This window comes from Neopsephotus bourkii, unplaced genomic scaffold, assembly GCF_033783945.1.
Source record: "Neopsephotus bourkii isolate Nb327-2 ecotype Australia unplaced genomic scaffold, CSIRO-AGI_Nbou_v1 NB_740, whole genome shotgun sequence".
In the NCBI taxonomy this organism is placed as follows: Eukaryota; Metazoa; Chordata; class Aves; order Psittaciformes; family Psittacidae; genus Neopsephotus; species Neopsephotus bourkii.
This window is the reverse complement of record NW_026901238.1, coordinates 1,536,523-1,557,908: the sequence shown is the minus strand read 5'-3', so window position 1 is coordinate 1,557,908 and position 21,386 is coordinate 1,536,523. Positions and strand designations below refer to the sequence as shown.

General features: G+C 42.4%; 1 pseudogene; it reads left to right on the top strand.

Moving 5' to 3' along the window:
• Positions 1-208: 208 nt before the first annotated feature.
• Positions 209-4,816, top strand: LOC133212837 (inositol 1,4,5-trisphosphate receptor-interacting protein-like 1; annotated as a pseudogene).
• Positions 4,817-21,386: the final 16,570 nt, after the last annotated feature.

Sequence of the window (21,386 nt, the reverse complement as noted above, 5' to 3'; positions counted from 1 at the left end):
GGGTCGAGGCCCTGGCTTCGAGCTGCTTGGGTATGGCACGCTGCTACTGCCTTCAGGCCTGGGCGCAGGCTCCCAGCTGCTTCATCCCCTCTCCTGCCTGTCCCCAGCTCTGTGGGCCTCCCTTCCCTGCTCCCCATGCTGCCACGTCCCTCCCTGCTTCCCTCCTTCCTTCTGAGCACTGCTGAGTTCCTTCTCTTTCTTGCAGACCATGGCTGTCACAAACTTCCTTGTGTGGGCTGTGCAGCATCTCATTTTGAATGTGCATGTGTTCGCTGGTGAGCCGGATGAACCCACACATAACCCCACGCATCAGCATTCGGAGCAGCTGAGCCAGGAGATGGCTTGGCTGCTGCAGGAGCTGGAGCAGAAGTGTGAGGACCATAGGAGCCGGGAGCAGAGCCATGTGGCCTGGACAGTCCTGCTCTTTGGTGCCTTGCAGTACTGGCAATTCTGGGTGATTGCCTCACCCTAGAACATGTCACCCAAGGCGCTGCTCAGTCTGGCCTCAAACACTAACACAGACCTAAGTGGTTTTTTAGAAATTTTGTTTTGAGGCTTGTAGAAATGAGATTTCTAATTGCACTCCAAATGCAGTTTTAAGCAATTCTGTTTTCAAAATAACTATAAAATCTAAACCCAAAATTAAAATGATTTTCCTTGGAATAGTTAGGGGCGCTCCTTCATAATGTTGGTATAGATTCCATGAAAAACTTAAGCATGAAGTATAAAGCCAGGGTTTCTTATTGTTATGTTTTCATTTTCTTCACTAGTAAAGTACAGAAGAGTAACGTCGAATTTGTAAAAATGAGAGTTTCTCAAGGACTTGAATGGAAAATGGAATTAGAGTTTAGCATCATTCTACAGGAACATACACTGTAAGAAATTGGTGGGAATATATTCACAGTTGACACTTCTGATCAGAGCATAAAAAAGGCCTACAAAATTAACTCTGGAACTTCTCAGGAAATTTGTTTCTTTATTTGGCCAACAAACCACAAATAATATTGATAAAAATATAGGCAAAAACTTTATTAATTTTTCAACTATTTAGCATAAGTTGTGACTTATGAATAGACCCTTAGAGTCCCTTCAGACAGTTGTGCTTCACTGGTATTTCACAGTTTCCTGTTTGAACTACGTTTTCTAAGATTCAAACAGCAGATGAGCAGGACTATACTGGCCAATGCTGTGCCATACAGATATCTAAATGTAATATCTTGGTAGATTTTTTTCATTTTTTTCAAGATAAATGCAATTGGATCCTAAGTAATAAAATAACTATTGAATTGGTTGCAAGATTATTCTTACACACTACTTCCTAAACTCAGAAGAGAAAACCCAATAACAACAGAAGCTACATCACCAGCTGAGGAACAACAGAAGAGGAGAAGGAATTGATTTTTTGGCAGTGAATGAGAGGTGGAAGATAAGAATGACAGTTTCGAAACAAAACATGGGGCAGAAAAACAAATCCAGGAGAACTGCATGATTATGTTGTAACAGGGAAGTGTGAAAATCTTATCTCCATAACAAGAACGTGACTAGCAGAATTATTCTCACATTTTCACCCTAAATAATGTAATTCTGCCTTCTTTGCTTTTATTATTATATATATCTTTTTTGAAATGACCGTAAGCATTGTGGAAAGCTTGTTGTCTTACAAAGAACAGAAAGACAAAGAAAGCAGAAACAGAGTATAAGGTTTTGCTCATCACAAATCAGGCACTAGCTAAATGTATTACATGTTGTCATGTAATATATGTTTTCCTGCTAGAAGTCCTAATGTATTTATGGGCAATATGTCTATTCCCCACTGAAAAAATCCCTTTCTCCTTTGGTTGCCTGACATTATGGGAAACAGCACCACCATATGATGTTTTAATGAGGTTTCCATGTGAATAAATATAAAGGAAGTCAGGCCAAAAAAAGTCAGGACAGCAGATTTTCATGGTCTTTATGCTACTGAAAAAGCAATCTCATTCTTGTGTCTTCCTCAGTTACGTACACACTTACCAAGTCATACGTAATTATGTGTAAGTGTTCAGAGTTGGATGCCTCTACATAAATTTAGCTACTGCAAACATCATCCCCATATACTTCCCAATACCTAGACAGGGCCTACAAAAAAGCAGGAGAGGGACTTTTGACATGGGCACGTAGGGATAGGACAAGGGGGAATGGCTTTAAACTGAAAAAGGGGTGATTTAAGTTCGATGTTAGAAAGAAATTCTTCCTTGTGAGGGTGGTGGAACACTGACATAAGTTGCCCAGAGAAGCTGTAGCTGCCCAAACCCCAGGGGTGTTCAAGGTCAGGTTGGAGAGTGTCATGAGCCTAGAGATGGAAGCAAGGGGGGAATTGTGTCAGAAGTGGGACCATGAATGAAGACTCTTGAGAGCTACCAGCGTAGTATGTCAGGTGTGTATTTTTTGCTTTTTTTTTCTAAATGTATTAAAACGTTAATTTCCAGGTCTGCTGAACTCCCAAAAGGATCTGCATATTGAAATAGCTCAGGTGTTCATACCCTTCTCATGCAAATTAAAATAACTTGTGCAAAATCTTATAATATACTTGTCTTTTTTCTACTTGCTCTTGCCAGACTTTTAGTTTTAATGAGTACAGGCTGGGATAAACCAACTGGAGGATACTCTTGCTTGTGAACAGGTTATCAGTCAGTAGTCATCATCCAGCACGACAGCTCACCTCTGCTGATGTTTTATCACATTGGCAATAGTCTGGGGAACACAGTTCAAAGGCTCAGTTCAAGAGGAAGTCGTAGTTTGCAGCCTCCACCACTTTGAATGAAAATGAGCTGAGAAGGTGAGAAGAAAGAAATAAAGCTCTTCTTCAAGTTGCAGAGGCAATTCCAGTTTCAAATGCTGTTACAAGGATTAAGATTGTGATGCTGATTAGCAGTATCTAAGATACAGTCCTTTGTGGATATATTCACTGTGATCTTCAACAACTGGGCTGCTGTAATACAGAAACCTAAGACATGTCATTTTTACAGGTATTTTCTTCTTCTGATCATTTTCCTAAAATGCCGTGGGGTTTCTTGGTATTCCTAAAATAGATTTCTCTGCTGTGCTTTATATTCAACTTGAAAGACAACAATAGTGTTGTTAATTTTTTTTCCCCCATCACTAAAAGGTTATGAGCAATAAGGGAGTTCATGTTTGCTGCATCCAGCAGTCCCACTTGCATGCACAATGCTATTGTTCCCTCATCTCTCACCTTAGCCAGAAGATGCTCCCCACAGGTGCCCAGAGCAGCACTGTTCAAATAACAGGGCTGGCAATGCTCCATTTTTGTGTTGCACATCATCTGAAAGTTGCCACACCCAGTCTGCGCTGTTTCTATTGTTTGCATTTATGTTTTGCAGCAGGGTTTTCACAAGAATTTTGATGGAGGTGGTATGTGTGTATAGGGGTATTCTGAATGTAAGCTTTAAATCTGCAGAAATGCTCCAGCGGAATTGAAATCTGGAATTTTGCTACCAAACAGTGCTTCTCTTTATTTAATTATTTGTTTATTTATTTTTTACTATTCTGAGTTTATCCACTGTAATGTTTGCCATTCTTTACGGCACCTACTTTGTTTTCCGGAACCACCTGCATCTCTTGAAAATGCTTATTCTGAGTCAGTTTAGGAAAAGAACTGTGTTTGCACTACATGAAAACTAAATTTATTTGCCAAAGAACACAGTTGTTTAGTAAGTGATACAGATACAGGTTTCTGAACATGAACAATAAACCTGGACAGTGACCACCCTCCCTATTTCAGAGAGTCCATTCCTTCTGGGAGCTTTCCCCTGTGCAAAGACACCAACAAATCTCATGTGTAACACACAAGACCAGCAATTGGGGTGGGCACCACCGTTGATCGCTGGAGTCCCCCAGAAGGATGACACTGTCTGCTACCTGCTTGTGTGCCTGAAGCCCCTCTGTGGGCATACCTTCTGCCTGCAGCTGTGCACCATGGCAAACAAGTCCTGTGTCTGTGTGGCGGTGGAGTGCACATGCACTACAGAAGAGATGGTGAGGCACATGCTGTGCTTCTATGACCCCAAGGAGGAACTGAGGAAGAATCAGGTGCCCAGCCTCCTACATACCCTCTGCACCAGCCCCTATCTAGATGTGTAGAAAACTTCCTGCTGGTTCCAGAATCTGGTGAGGGAAAGCAAGGAAAATGTGTGTCCTTTACATTTACGTTATGACCTTCTGAATGTGCTGCCCTCCAGCCTGCTGCTCCTGCAAAGTGCCAATTACAGGTGTCTCTAGGAGAACCCTGATCATTGAGATGATGTTTGGTGGGCAACAAGGTGACTCAGACATCATGAGGCTAGGGAGGCTATCTTGACACCAAGCACAACATGAACATTGAGCTGCGCTGTGGCAGAGGTGAAGGTATTCTGGTGGATGTTCAAACAGACCACAGACTAAAAATTGCTCAACTGCCTGCAACTCTGCACCTGCATGCTGGTGGGCACAGGCTTTTCCAGCTATATCTTGAAGACAGTGGTGATGCCCCTCCTGACCACCACACCTGTCAGGCTGGCGCAGGACACATTTCCTGCTGCGACTGGGTCACATCATGAGGTACCTGTGCTGCTGCTTGGAGAGAAATGACTCAACTACTTATTCGGCAAGGAGAATATTCCTGAGGAGATCATCTTGCCCACCAGCCTTACAAAGAGCCAAGCCACTCTGCCTCTTCCAGCATCTGGCACAGGATCCAGCTGCACACAAGCAGGCAATGTGTGAGTTTGAGGAGCTGCAAGATCAGCTTACAACACATCTCTTCTTCTACAGGCACTGAAAGTGGTCTTCATGCATAGAGCCGTATTTGCAGGGTTCACAGCCAAGGACAGATGAAGACCATCTCATACAGGAGGGAAATAAATAATAGTATTGTTTAATAAGTGATACAGATAGATTGTTGTTCTAATTGTCCAAAAGCTCTGTTGCATCTCTGTACCAATAGGTGAGAGACTCAATGTTCTTGAGTCTTGTTAGTATCTGGCACAGGATTATGTTCTCTAGGTTACGATAAGAGCTGGGTTAAAAACAAACCACCTGTAATGAGTTACCATAAAAATTAATATTTTAAAATCTGTTTTCTTCATTCTATTAAAAAGAAAAATTAAAGTTCCATTATCATGTTCATTTAAAGCATTTAATGAATAGTTTATTAATATTATTTTCTATTATCTGGTATTTTACTCCCTTTTTCTTTGTGTGTGTGTGTGTGTGTGTGTGTGTTTTTCCCTCTATTTTCTCCTTTTTGCTGCTTATTATTCCAATGAAACAATAAGAATGATAAATGAAAGCAAAATGTTTTTTTTGTAAACCACTTAATAAATTTAAACATCCTCTCTCTTGAAAAACTGGCATTAGAGTGCTTATTCTAGCCCTTTCCTTCTCTTCTTTGCCACTTTTAGGGCTCACACTGCCAGAGAGGTCTCAACAAGTCCATCTTCTATGTGGTCCTTTGGTTGCACTCTGTCTTCCATTCTCCAGCTTGCTCTTACAGGGATTCCCTCAAGCTTTGATTCAGTGTCAAGTCCGTGCTGAGCTGCAGATACATCCCCACTCCACAAAATGCAATGCGAATCTGTCATTTAAACAGCAGGGCAAATACTTCCTGAATAGACGTACAACAGAAGTATATCATTAGGACCAAAGAATATTGGTGTTTCAGCTCCACTGTCACCTGGTGCTGTGCTTTGCGATGATTTTATGAGCTCCTTAATGATGCTAAAGTGGAGAGTCCAGCATTAGGATAACAAGAGGAGTACTTACTATAATTAGAGCTAGTTTGACTGTGAGCAGTGTCTACTTGTGATGACTGTGGAGGAGCATCCAGTTGCCTAAGTATTGTCCTGTATATTCCCACCTACTGAAAAGCTCCTCAGAAACCAGAAATCTCACTGCTATCTTTAAGATCTCGTTGCCATCACTATATTGCAGTCGTTAAGTTCAAACCTAACACTGACAACCAGCAGCTTCTAAAGGAGAAGGACTTGGAGGTGTTGGTCGATGAGAAAATGAATATGAGCCGGCAGTGTGCACTTGCAGCTCAGAAAGCCAACCGTATCCTGGGCTGCATCAAAAGGAGCATGACCAGCAGGTCGAAGGAGGTGATCCTGCCCCTTTATTCTGCTCTCGTGAGAGCTCACTTGGAGCATTGTGTACAGTTCTGGAGTCCTCAACATAAAAAGGACATGGGCCTGTTGGAACAAGTCCAGAGGAGGGCCACGAGAATGATCAGGGGACTGGAGCACCTCCCATATGAAGATCGGCTCAGAAAGTTGGGGCTGTTCAGCCTGGAGAAGAGAAAGCTGCGTGGAGACCTCAGAGCAGCCTTCCAGTATCTGAAGAGGGCATATAGGGGTGCTGGGGATGGACTCTTCATTAGGGACTGTAGTGGTAGGACAAGGGGTAATGGGTTAAAACTTAAACAGGGGAAGTTAGATTGGATATAAGGAGGATATTCTTTCCTGTTAGGGTGGTGAGTCACTGGAATAAGTTGCCCAGGGAGATTGTGAATGCTCCATCCCTGGCAGTGTTCAAGGCCAGGTTGGACGAGGCCTTGGGTAATATGGTTTAGAGCGAGGTGTCCCTGCCCATGGTAGGGGGGTTGCAATTTGATGATCTTAAGGTCCTTTCCAACCCTAACTATTCTATGATTCTATGATTCTATTTTTCAAACTGTGATGTCTCGCTGAGCACCCAGGTTCCAGCTCAGCCTTTAGGTTCTGCTTTGTTACAGGGAGCACTGATTCAACACTCAGAGCAAGCTGGACATTGGGCCTCCTGTCTTTTGGCAGCAGACAAAAAAGAAGTTAATTTTGGTTTATTTGAGTTTATTATCTGGCTTGATGTGACAAGGTATCTCCAGGTAATGCAGATCTACCTTGCCATGTTGTGCCAGTTCTCGCCATTGACACTTCACCATTTCAACTCAACACTCAGCATCTGAGCTACTGCCATCACCAAGGGACAGCAGCTAGGTTTTTCCTGGCACTTCAAGATCCACAAATTCATTGCTGATTAAGAGAGTAACAGCTTCTCACCCAGGCTTTACTGCACTGAATCATGGCAGTTTAGTTGGTTGACGTTCAAGGACTGCTTTTTCCGAGCTCAAGATCGGAGCATCCCGACACATAGGAAGTCGAGGAAGAGGGTCAGGAGACCTGCGTGGTTAAATAGGGAATTGCTCGGTATGCTCAAGTGGAAGAGGAGAGTTTACAGGTCATGGAAAGAAGGGCTGGCCACTTGGGAAGAATATAAGGCTGCTGCTAGAGGATGTAGGAAAGCTGCTAGGATGGCTAAGGCCTCCTTGGAATTAAAGCTGGCGAGAGGGGTCAAGGACAGCAGAAAGAGCTTTTTCAAATACATGGCAGGTAAAACTAACACCAGAGGCAATGTAGGCCCGCTGATGAACGGGACGGGTGCCCTGGTGACAGAAGATACAGAGATGGCAGAGTTACTGAATGACTTCTTTGTCTCTGTCTACTCTGCTGGAGGCAGTCCTGAAGAGCCCTGTACCGCTGAGACCCCGGATGAAGATAGGTCAACGGAGCGGTCTGCCTTAGTTGATGAGGAATGGGTTAAAGACCAGTTGAGCAATCTGGATATCCATAAATCCATGGGTCCAGATGGGATGCACCCGTGGGTGCTGAGGGAACTGGCTGAGGTCATTGCTAGACCGCTCTCCATCATCTTTACCAAGTCCTGGGAAACGGGAGAGGTGCCTGAGGACTGGAGGAAAGCAAATGTCACTCCTGTCTTCAAAAAGGGCAAGAAGGAGGACCCGGGTAACTATAGACCAGTTAGCCTCACCTCTGTTCCTGGGAAAGTGATGGAACACCTTATCCTTGGTGCCATCTTAAGGCATATCAAGGATAAGAGGGTTATGAGGGGCAGTCAACATGGCTTCACCAAGGGGAAGTCGTGCTTGACCAATCTTGTAGCCTTTTATGAGGAAATAACACGGTGGATGGATGATGGTAGAGTGGTGGATGTGGTCTACCTCGACTTCAGCAAAGCGTTTGACACGGTCTCCCACAGCATCCTTGCGGCTAAATTGAGGAAGTGTGGTCTGGATGATCGGGTAGTGAGGTGGACTGTGAACTGGCTGAAGGAGAGAAGCCAGAGAGTTGTAGTCTATGGGGCAGAGTCTAGTTGGAGGCCTGTATCTAGTGGAGTGCCTCAAGGGTCGGTACTGGGACCAGTATTATTTAATATATTCATCAACGATTTAGATGAGGGAATTGAGTGTACTATCAGCAAGTTTGCTGATGACACTAAGCTGGGAGGGGTGGCCGACACGCCAGAAGGCTGTGCTGCCATCCAGAGGGACCTGGACAGGCTGGAGAGTTGGGCGGGGAATAACTTGATGAAATATAACAAGGGAAAGTGTAGAGTCCTGCATCTGGGCAGGAACAACCCCAGGTTCCAGTATAGGCTGGGGAACGACCTGTTAGAGAGCAGTGTAGGGGAGAGGGACCTGGGGGTCCTGGTGGACGACAGGGTGACCATGAGCCGACACTGTGCCCTTGTGGCCAAGAAGGCCAATGGCATCCTGGGTTGTATTAGAAGGGGGGTGGTTAGTAGGTCGAGAGAGGTCCTCCTTCCCCTCTACTCTGCCCTGGTGAGACCTCATCTGGAATATTGTGTCCAGTTCTGGGCCCCTCAGTTTAAAAAGGACAGGGACCTGCTGGAGAGAGTCCAGCGCAGGGCAACTAAGATGATTAAGGGAGTGGAGCATCTCCCTTATGAGGAAAGACTGAGGGAGCTGGTTCTCTATAGTTTGGAGAAGAGGAGATTGAGGGGTGACCTTATTAGTGTATATAAATATATAAAGGGGGAGTGTCACGAGGATGGAGCCAGGCTCTTCTCAGTGGCAAACAATGAAAGGACAAGGGGTAATGGGTACAAATTGGAGCACAAGAGGTTCCACTTAAACCTGAGAAGAAACTTATTCTCGGTGAGGGTGACGGAACACTGGAACAGGCTGCCCAGGGAGGTTGTGGAATCTCCTTCTTTGGAGACATTCAAGACCCGCCTGGACACGTTCCTGTGTAACCTTATCTAGGTGTTCCTGCTCCGGCAGGGGGATTGGACTAGATGATCTTTTGAGGTCCCTTCCAATCTCTAACCTACTGTGATACTGTGATACTGTGATACTATTTTCCAAGTACCAGATTTATCAGAAAGGCACATAATGTGTTAAATTATTATGACACATTTTGTCGGTTTGGAGGAACTGGAGTTCTAATGAAGATTAAAATGAAGTTCTGACTCAAAGTGCAATAAATATACAATGTGAATGACATACCCTTAGATTTAATTTACATACCCATAGGCTGAATATCCTCACGAATTTAAGAAATATGGCAAAACAATTATTCTAATTAAAAGGAAATATTTGATTAAGCTAATTTACACTTAAGTCCAGTCTCAGATACCTCGCAGTCTCACACCAGCTTGTCTATTAGGAGAGAAAATCAAAGTGGTTAAATTGAACTATAGATGAGGATCTTGTTGACAAACACTAGAGAGCAAGAGACTGACAGGTATAAGCAGAAAAGAAGCTGTAACACTCATGGGCAAAATCAAAAGAGTTTCAAAACCTGGCAAAAGTTCAGATGTATGGCTTATAAAATCTGTGTTGAGCACTGAAGTCTTACAGTTTGTCCTTTCACATAGCACAGGCTGCTGGAGCTCTAATGAATACAGGATGGAGCAAAACAGGTTTAGAAATCAGAATAACAGACTGGAGAATTCACTGGTGACTTTGCTAAATTGTTCCAGTAATAAATTAAAGGCTGCTGGCTTAAGGAAACAAGCTGATGCATAGTTGCATCCAGGCTGAAGGTCAAACTGAATATTTCAGAAGAGCCCTGGAAATATTTGTCGGGCTGGTGGAGGTGACACAATAAGCTCGCTGAGTGTCCAAGCACCAGTGCGGTGCAAAGGGGCAAACGCCATGCAGTTTTGGACCAAAGGCTGGACTGCATGGTTTGTGAACTAAAGGTAGGTCTCAGGCACAGAAACATAGACATCTGAAATTTTCTGATGATGTATAGCCCCACTCTCTGGCACATATCATTAGTCTGTCAGTGATTTGTACAGTGCCACCAGACCAAGCAACAAGAATGTCTTTTATGTGCTGAGCAAACAAAGCACAAAGCATACCTGCATATCACAGACCTATGTGTCTTTTGAATAGTTGCCACTGATAGCATGGGATCATCACAGAATCATAGAATGATTTGGATTGTAAGGGATCTTAAAGATATCTGAAAGTATCTTAACAGGGGCCATAAATAAAGTAGTGAATACATCCCAACAATCCCAAGCCTGGGAAGTCCTCCTGCAATTGCTGTTTGGGTGACCAAAGAGAGACTCCAACCCTGCCAGTGTGCAGTATTCTGTATTTTGTAGGTCTCTGGTACTGACAGAGTGATACGGCTCCCCCAAACATAGTGTAAGCTTCTTCTAAGCTCTATCTTTCCCATCTGAGTTGATTTGTATGCTGTCCTCCATCACATCTCACTTCATAAAACATTAATCTACTGAGAGGAAAAAGAGATGCAGCACCTCCAGTGAATAACTACTTTATTCAGGGCATGGATTTTGCTGAGCTTCAGGTTCCTACAGGGAAATGAAATGCCTTACATGAAGCATCTTATGAAAGATACTGGAAAACTGGCTAAAATGGCCAGCATTTGTGCAAGGGCAACTGGAAGATAGATAGTGCAGTGTTCTTTTTTTATCCGGCAAGCAGAACCTTGAATGTTCCTCCGCAATATTGTGCTGCAGTGAAAGAGGTGAGGAAGGAAGGGAATTACAGCATTTCAAATTGTAAGAAAAGCAGACAGAAGAGATTAACTAGGAGTCTATAATCAACCCTACTGATAGAGCTCACTTGCAGTTAACACAGCTGTATTTACTTTATAGATCTCAAGCAAGGCCATGAAAGAACACTCACAAGAGCTCTGATGGGTGCTTTTGGACTATGCATTGCTGTCTCAATGTCAGATTATACAGAAATACTAATAACTGGGATTCTTCAGCCTTCACAGAACTGCACAGAAACAGCTTGTCAAAATTTAATTCATTGAATATCATGGCCTTACCATCTCAGTGTAACTCTCACTCCTGCAATGGCATATCATTAAGCTTTTCTAGGCAAAGCACACTATAAAAGAACAATATTTAATGTGCTTATTTTACTTCTTTATGGACATACTATCCATATGCTGTAGGTGCTGTGAGAATAGCATACAGGCAAGAAAATTCATGTTTAAACATAACCAATGTGCAGCAGTGAAACTCAGTCTAATCTACTACCAGCACACCAGAAATCAGAGTAATTTCCCTTTCATATAACTGTTACACCCCATATTTGTATATATGGGACTATGGATGTTTTCAAGATGAGCACAAGCCAACACAAAAAAAACATTCAGATACTTCTTTTTTTTTTTTTTTTCTCCTTTCCCAAAGAAATGCATCATGGGATGAGCAAAATATATCAGTATTCAGTAGGCTGAATGAACGCTGCTGAGACATATAGACTCATAGAATCATTTAGGCTGGAAAAGACCTTTAAGATCAAGTCCAACCATTAAGTGAATGCTGTCAAGTCCACGGTCAGTCCTGCAACCTCCCAGCATCCCAGAGGGATGGCTGCTCTTGGCTACATACCGGGGCCCCTCATCACTGCAGCCAACAACCAGCCCATCACTGCTGCAGGCACTTCTGAGCAGGGAGTGACAAAGCAAATGAAGTTATCACAGAAATAGCGTTGTTCCACAGTACTATGTGACATTGAAGAAAGTTAAGCTCCAGCTCTGCAGAGTGCGTAACTGAAGAGTCAACTCATGCAGAACTTTAGCTTTAATGCACTCTTCCTTCATTTCCCTCATGGAAGCCTCCCTGCACCATGATGGTGACCTGAGCAGATGTGCAGGATGCAACAGGAATGTGTAAAATCTGCTCCTCACCTGTATAAGGAAACAGATGAACACCTATCAGTGGGTATCAGCTGCTTTTTACATAAAAAAACCCAACCAAACAAACAAAAAAAACCCCAATCAACTAAAGATCCTCTATACTGGTGTCACGTCTGCAGATAAGCAACAGCAGATGTTGGGGAAGACTGTGTATGAAGGATCACCTCTGCCCCAAGATATTCTCCCTGCTGCCAGCAATAAGCAGTTTAAGCTATTTCCAGATCAGCATTTTTAATATGCTCCAAAAGACATTCTCCTTTGAATGCAGCTAATACTTTCTGAAAATGTTTCTATTTTAGGAAACTCACTTTGATACTAAAGTCGTAATTTAATTATTTATTGCACATTTTCCTGCCTGAGTTTAGCTGAACTCAGCATTTTGAAGGAGAGTCACCAGATGACTTCAGCCTGGGACAAGACTGCCTTTCTTTCAGTTGAGGTTGGTGGGGGTTGCTCTCTTTGCCATTTACCATGTCCGAGCTGTGGTAGTTTTCCCTGCATATCTGGGCCTGGAGCAAGATTCATCTGGTAAAAGGTAAAAGGTTTTTGCGCCTAAGTGCTCTTTCCTTATTCTTGGGCATGTTCTATAATGTAAAAAGACTTAGGAGGATCAGTGGCATATGTGATGCACGTAATTCCTGCAGCATTCCAATCCCTCTGAGGAGACTGGAAATGGGTCAGGCAGTCAATAATATTTTAGCATAAGGTACCAGGCTACACTTGCTCAATCCCCAGGATGCCAAACTCATAGAATCATAAAACAGTTTAGAATCATAGAACAGCCTTAAAGCTCATGTAATTCCAACCCCCGCTGCCACTGGCAGAGACACCTTGCACTAGACCAGGCTGCTCCAAGCCCCATCCAACCTGACCTTGAACACTGCCAAGGATGGAGCAGCCACAGCTTCTCTGGGCAACCTGTGCCAGTGCCTCACCACCCTCAGAGTAAAGAATTTCTTTCTAATATCTAATCTAAATCTCTCTGTCAGTACAGGCCCTTGTCAAAAATCCCTCTTCAGCTTTCTCTTCAGCCCCTTTAGTCACTGAAAGCTGCTCTAAGGCCTTCCTGGAGCCTTTTATTCTCCAGACTGAACAAATGAGGTAGCTACTGCTGATCTGCAGCCCAAAGGTTCTCCTGGCCAGTGAACTGAAATAAAGAGATTATCCTTTTCCACTGCTGAGGCTCTGCGGTCAGATTTAGGGGTACTGAGCTGAACAGGGAGAGCTGCCCTGGCCTCTGGGATGATGCCCAAACCATCACTACTGCCTCCAGCAGACTCAAAAACCAAGCAAAGCTGAAACCCACATACAACCTCCACAAAAGGAGAGCCCCCTCTTCCACCAGCAGAAACACATTTCAAGTGAGCATTCAGCTTGAAATCCACACAAGCCTGAAATATAAGTGCTGGTCCATCAATCTTCCACCCTGGATTAAAGTCGTATCTTTTAAATGAACTGTGTTTAAGAAATGGAGATGAAATGCACGATGAAATGCTCTAACAGCACAACATTTTCTGGTACTGTCTGCTGCTTTTCATGACAAAAATATAGGTCGAGATTATTTTAAAAGTAGCTTTCCAAGACAGAAGTATCAGTCAGACATAGAACGTTTGCCTGAAAATAGCAAATATAAAACAGGTACAGAACTGCCAGATAAGCACAGGGTGCAAAACCACAGTTCCTGCTCCTAGCAATGTCTCAGCATCCTCCTAGTACATAAAAACTAGCTGTAATCACACATTTTACTTTACTTCTTTCTATCATACTGATCGCCAGTTTATCCACAGCAGCATATTTACAGGCCTGTTTACTGAATTGAAATTCTACTCCAGAGTGGATTCTACATTGCCTCAGAGCACGATAGGATTTAATTGAAACAGCATGAAAGAGCTGATGAATGGGATGCTTGCAATGAGGGAACTGGAGCTGGGGCAGAATTTCAATGGAGGAATTAAAAAACTGTGCTAGCTATTCTTAGCAGGTAGCAGAGATGATTCAAGATCATCTTCCAAGTCTGTAGAGTCAAACCTATTCAAAGACACACTATGTTCAACCATCTTGTTTCATTTGGTGTTGGATGTTGTTATACATGTGCACATGGATGCAGACTGTGCATGCATAAGACACAATCAAGATACTGATTTTGAATACCAAGAGCTGATGTAAAATGTGGAAGATGAGCAGCACAAAGACTGTTTCAGTTTTCTTATGTATTCCAGACATGCCAAATTCTGTACTGCAGTTCTTAACTCTGCCCTGTAAATGCCATAAACCGCCTGTGCTCATCTTTGAGACCAAATAGCGTGCAGTGTAAGGGTATGGTTCATTTGGATACCTTTGTGGAAGATGTACTGGAAAAAGGAGTACTCTGATGATGCTTATTCCTTTGCAGAGCTTTTCTCTTAGCTATTTCATCAAGTACCAGGTTTCAGAGGAACCCAGAGTGAGCCTGGAAACATCCCTATCCAGTATGGTTTCTGTGAAGACCACAGGGTCTGTGGCCACAGAGCTGCTCCGGTTTGAGACAAAACTATTGGGTTCTTTCCCATGGGCAAAGACATCATATCACTGTATTGACTGTACTAATCCTGTATTCCTGAATTTAGACAGTGATCTCCAAATTGTCTCACTGAAGTAAATGTTACAATGAAACCCCATCATATGGCCCCTACCATGTTTTTGTTGCCTATAAAATCAGCTGTTACAGGAAAAGCTATTGCTTTTTTCTGGTGTATTGAGTTTGCATGGCAAGGTTTTAGTAGCAGGGGGGACTTCAGGGGTGATTTCTGCCAGAAGCTGCTAGAAGCTTCCCCCATGTCCAATGGAGCTGATGCCAGCTGGTTCTAAGACAGACCTGCCGCTGGTGAAGGCCAAGAGGTGGGGGCAAGATTTGATTTTATTTCTCATTATCCTATTCTGATTTGTTTGGTAATAAATTAAACTAATTTCCCCAAGTTGAGTCTATTTTGCCCGTGATGGTAACTGGTGAGTGATCTCTCCCCATCCTTATCTCAACCCAGGAGCCTTTTGTTATATATTCTTTCCTGTGTCCTGCTGAGGAGGGGAGTGATAGAGCAGCTTTGGTGGGTGCTTTGCATCCAGCCAAGGTCAACCGCCACAGCTGGCATGAGCTACATTTGGCAATCACCTGTCACACTCATCTCATGTTGCATCCATTTTCATGGTTTTGATTATATTTCCTCACAGTTCTAAAGCAGATTAGTCTTCAGATTAGATTATTTCTCAGAGCACCTGTTCTTCATGTGGTCAAGTGATTCAGATGAAGACCTCACCCCTATTCCTTCTTCTTTAACTTCCTATGATAGTTGATTCACTTGGGTCATGTCTTTCCCGACAGAAGCTGAGATTGATTCTTGTTAAATCCAAAACTTTGCTTCACTTTCATTAGTGAAGTAATTATGATCAATAAAATTTTTATTAATTAGTCCAAGTTTGGAAACATGGATTTAAAATAAAAATTAAAATCTATTTGGAGTGTAGAGCCAACAACATTTAAAGATATAAATGGATAGAAAGAGGGAAAGAAACTAATAGTTAAGGAATCTGAATGTCTCAACTCTGTCCACACATTAATAACATTCATTGAAATAGAGGCATTTTACTTTCTCTGTAAACACAAGCCTGCTGCTTTTTTTTTTAAGATCTATTTTAAAATATTTATGTATTATGCTATTTACCTTTCTTACCTGAAAGGCCTGTTTATAGTACATCCATTCTCATCAGATGAATAGCAATCCTACATTATGTGACCATTCTGACTTACAGTATTTATTATCTCCCATTGTGTATTTTTCTATCTAAAACATTTACATGGACATTTAGTACAATTACTTATTCTGGAGTATGTAGTAGAGAAAAAGACGATCTATTTATCTAAATGTTGTTATGTGCAGTATAACAAAAACCCAAACATTTTCACAGCTGAAGTGTGGTTTCATAAAAGAAAATCAGTCATTTTATTTATTTAATTTTTCTTCTCAGCAGTTACCAGAAATTTAAAATGACAAAACAATTTATAGTACAATACACCCATTATAATCCTTCTGTAATAACTCATGGCAGTGGGTAGTTTATTAAAATCTATGCTTTAGAGGTTTTTTTTTGTAATGGCAGAACATCAGAATTTATTCTGAATTTTGCCCATGGTGTTGTCTTGAACTACACTGAAAGTATCTGTGGACTGAAGAGTTCTCCCAGAAGAGCCAGAAAATGCTAATTAAAATTCAATACTTTTTTCATTACGTTCACAAATGCAAATAATGTGCTCTAAACACTTGCAAATAAGTGTTATTGATCCTTCTGAGTCAAAGCAGCTTCAGTGTTAATAGGACTCTTTGGTAGCCTTCCTACAGCCTGGAGATTAATTGTACTCACTTAGATCCTCATAGCTCTAAGCTGCCCAAGCCTGGAGAGTGCCTTGGAAACATTGCCAGTCTGAGGATGTGATTTTGCACAACGTTAAGGCTGAAAATATTTCTGGTGTTTTACAGTGTTGGATTTAGGAAGGGATGCACTGCCCTGTGCACCACTCGCCAATAAGAACATCTGAACTGTCATTAAGCAGCAGTGGGCAGGAGCTGTTTCTTAAAAAAATCTGGAATTTAAAAACTGGTTGTAAACGAAGCCTAGACAAAGCTATTGAAACAAACCATAACAAGTGTTTGGAGTAGACAGAAAACTGTACTTCAATAAACTGAAATCCTTTATTTATTTTTTTCATGTTTATGTATTGGAGGCCTCAGTTTGAAGCAGAAAACACAAAGTGAAAACCACTTCATTCTTTTGTGTTAGCTTGTTCTTCAGTAGAAAAAATAATAAAAATCAGCATATTTCTGTCAATTACTTTAATTTATATTAACCAATAGGAGGACAAATGCTTACTGGAAATTACTGATGTAAGCAGACTTTCTGAGATTTGCCCCACCCATGAATGAGATGGAAACATTATATATTCACTACTAAACTACCCAAATTGATCAGCTCTCAGGCAAACCCTACACCAGAGCATGACTCTGAATACAAGAGCATATCCAGTCATGTCAGTGGAATATTTACACTTAATATTATGTATCAGATGACTGCTTCAAAGGCTTAAAGCCTGACCTGAGTAAGCACAAATTTGGAACCTGGATGGTGGGAGGCTGGGGAGAAAATACAGATGAGGTGCTACAGGAACGTTTGGGAATAGGTGGGGGCAATGTTGCAAATGCACACTCATGGATAGCAATTGTGCATTCTGATCGTTCCTGGTATTTCAAAAAGTTTTACTTTTAATTGGCTCCCAACGTCCTTACTGGCAGATAAGCAATGGGCAGCTAGACGGATTCATCTTCTTGTTTGCAGCAGGGTTACATCTTAGGCGCAGCTCAGGAAAGGCTTCTTTTACCACTTGTTTCCATGGATCATGTCAGGCTGCAAGGATAGATGGACATGGCTGCAGGAGTGCTGGAGCCACGTGTAATACTGCTGCTTGGGAGAGCAAAAGTGATAAGACATGCTGGACAGACACATAAGGCTTTAAAAAGAGTTATAGGGTGCTTGTTTAGAGGTTGGTTGCAGTCCATAACCATCTTGAAGAGGATGTCACCACCTGGAAAGGCAGAACTAATCAGAAGGACTCAACAAAGACAGACTCTCCCAGTCTTTTCCATAGGACTGATTTTGTTGTAGTGGAAAAATATGTGTTTTTGCCTGAGTTAGTTGAAAATTGGGGAAGTCAGAATTGACTATGGAAAACTGCTGCTCATTTAAGTGAGCCTGTAATGGGACTTGGGGTGATGCACACCTTGCTGCAGCTGTAGATGAACCACTGCATGCCAGCAAAAGTGTTTATCCACCCCAATGGTACTTTTTCAAAATGCCAGCAAAAGCATTTATCCATCCCAATGGTACTTTTTCAAACTTGCAAAAGAAATAGAGAAACTTGGAAAGCTACAGAAGGTTGGGGTAAGACAAAAACAAGTCTTTTCTGGTTGCAGGAAATACCTCAGTAAGTCTGTGGGGGAAAAAATCACAAAAGTAAAGAAAATAGAGCTTTAAAATATTTGACAATTTACAGTATATGAAAAAGTCTAAAGCATGGAAACATTTATAAAAAGGCCTGATACATGATGCTGCCTTGAATTAGCTTGTTTTAATTGATTAGAGAATTTTAGATTCCTGGTAGACCTCTGAGGTGTTTAACAGTACCGTGCTGTACAGGAGATTTTAGTAAGTCTAAGACACGTTCCTCCTCTGGTTCACAATTCTGCTGATGCTCTAGGCTTCCATAAAACCTTTTTTTTTTTTCTTTTTAATTAAAAAGTGTTCTGTCACTCTAAATTGCTTTCCTATTTGTTTTCATCTTGTAAACAGCAGGTGGATATGAACAAGCCCAAGCTTATTTTTATTTCGTAGTAATTCCCACATGTATGAGATTTGCAGGGTAACATTCAGGAAACATGGTGATGCTGGTGTGCAGGAGACCTGTGGGCAAAACTAGACAGACTTTGGAAGAATAGGCAGAGTTTACATTTAAAATTAAATGTAGTCTGCACAAAGACAACAGAGTCCAAAACTAGCGTAGTTCTGACTGAAGTTGGTAATTCTGGTTTCAGTGGACTAAACTTCCTTGCTCCACCTTAGTTCAATCAAGTCTAAAGTGAAGTCACACAAAAGTCTGATGAAATGAACCCTTTTAAATAATTTACATCTTCCTTCAACTATTTCCTTGCTGGACAGTGTAGGATAAAAACTGAACTAATTAAAGAAAAAAAAAAAACCGTTATACTCTACAGAATAAACCAGTTTATTCTGATTACTTTCATAGTTTAGGTACCAAGTGTTTTTAAGTGGTGCCATTGTTGGTTTTGTTTTTAAGAAATAGATATTTTGACCCAACGTATTTAAGATTGAAACATATTTTGTTAATGAACTCTGCTCCCAGCCTAGCGGGCTGGTAAGGTCCACTATCAGCTAAAGCATCTCAACCTGTGCCAGAACCTGAGCAGAGCATTTAGGCCAGCCTAAGCCTCTGGAGAGCAGATGGTCAGGGATCAGTAGCTTGGAAGTTTTGTGAAATCACCAGTTCTGAGTGCAGCACCCAGGGTGATCCACAACAGTGCTTTGGCTTCAGTGAAGGTTTGACATATTACTCCACAAAAAGAAGAAACTACATTTCTAACATTTTTACATGGGTGTTTTCTTCTCTAAAGTAAAGAGCTATGTCTGCTATTTTGGAAAATGTTCTGAAGAGCTGAGATGCTGCAGTGCCTGGGGTTGTTCATGTCCTGAGCTTTACCTGCTCACCTTGCATCTGGGCAGCTCCAGGGACAAAGCCCAGAGTGCTGCAGACATGCTGGTCCTGCCAATCCTGCAAAGCCTCTCCAGCTGCCCCTCAAACACTATTGGTGAGGAAGACATGGGCTGCAACTCTGCAGAGTGCCGGTCATGGGGTGAAGTCACTTAAAATAGGCTTATACCCAAGCCAAGTGAAAGAAAAGCACAGCTACTACTCTTACGTGTAAAGATGGAATCAAATCCCTTAACTATTTCCCCCAGTATTTGTTTTGACTTAAACAATAAAGACAGCTAGTCCTGCTTTAAAAACAAAAAAGCAAATTGATGGATTTTAGACACTTTCCCCATTTAGTAGCAGCTGAACCATTTTTGGAATCACCATTTTGGAAAAGAAGGACTAAATTTCCCCTGAAAGCTACTTGCAAACTAATGTTACTCTGTTGCTAGCCCAGCAGAAACATGCCACTTGCAGAGAAAAGTATTACTGGGAGTAAATGCAGAACACTCCAGGTGTTCAGGCTAACATTACAGTTTCCTATAGCAAGTGTTTTACTTGCTGAATGTCTGATCTATCCATCCTCAAAAGGAAGGAATAAACATAGAGAAGTACAAAAAGAGCACTCAGGTAAAGTAAGAACCTATAATTCTTGACTGACCATCTAAAAAGAACATTTATCTCCTGAAGATACTACATTCAAAGTATACTAGCAGAAAATGAGACTTCTGCAAAGACATAAATGCACCTTTTCAGTTCAGTGCTGAATGATGAGTCAGAGCCTCAAGACCTCTTCTCCCCTGCAACACAGCCATCTGCTAAGGCACTCAGGGACGGTCAGGCAGTCAGAGCACTGGCCTGTTTAAAAAAAACATAGCTAAAAGTGAAGTCAGTAACAGAAAGGAAGCAATTTATATGAGCCAAGAGTGGGAAGCAAAGAAAAGCAAAGCGGTTCCAGGAATGAGGAACTGTGAAAATAAACTTTGAGGCACAACATGAATTTGTAATAAATGAGCAAGGTAAGAAACAATAAATATAACGACTGAAATATAACAATACAGAAATTAAAGCAGTTTTTTCTTCCTCTGAACAACACTGAAAAATGGCACAACCGGACATTTAAGGGAGCAGTGTGTTTTGCTGTGTGAAGTGCTGCTCTGTGCAAAGTATGAGAGCTGGGGCCCTGCTGCCAGGCAGGTCGGGTGGGTTGACCTCTCCAGTGTGCCAGAGAGCCCGGCTGCCTTGCAGGGTAGAGGAGAGATTGTGACCCTAAACCCTTCCTTTAGCACTGAGCTGAAAAAGTGCCTTCTCCTTTCCTGCACACTTTTTTTTCTCTTAGACTTCTTTATTCTTAGAAGAAAGGCTTTGTGGCTGAATCGCTTATTCTACAACCAAAGCACGTGCAAAGTATATTCCTCTTCCTCTCCTCAACAGATTTATAGGACTGCATTTCTTCTTTATTTGAAAGTTCATTTTTCACTGTGGATTCCACACATGGGAGCCAACGTGGGCAATTTACAGGTGGGGAGGGGCCAGGGGATGGCAGTGGGCTCCCTGCCAGCTCCACAGGATGATGGGCTCATGGGCACAAAAGCAATGCCATATCTCGCTCTGGAGTCTAAGAGATCCCGTGTGTCGTGGTTTAACCCAACCAAACAGCTTGTTAACATACTCCCTCCCCCCCCCCCCTTCTTGCCCTCCCCCTACTCTCGGAGGGACGGAGAGGAGAATCAAAAAGAATGCAACTCCCACGGGTTGAGATAAGAACAGTTTAGTAACTAAGGTATAACACAAATCACTGCTGCTGCCACCAATAATAGTAATGATAAAGGAAATAACAAGGGAAGAGAATACAACACCTCATCACCAGGCGACCGAAAGCTCGCCCCCCCAGCCCGACCAAGCACTGACCGATACCTCCTCCAACCCTGCCATCCACTCTAGCCCCCTTCCGAGTCCACTCCCAGTTACATCCTGGGCATGACGTGCTGTGGTATGGAATACCTCTTTGGTCAGTTTGGGTCAGGTGTCCTGTCTCTGCTTCCTCCCGGCTCCCCCTCCTCCCTGGC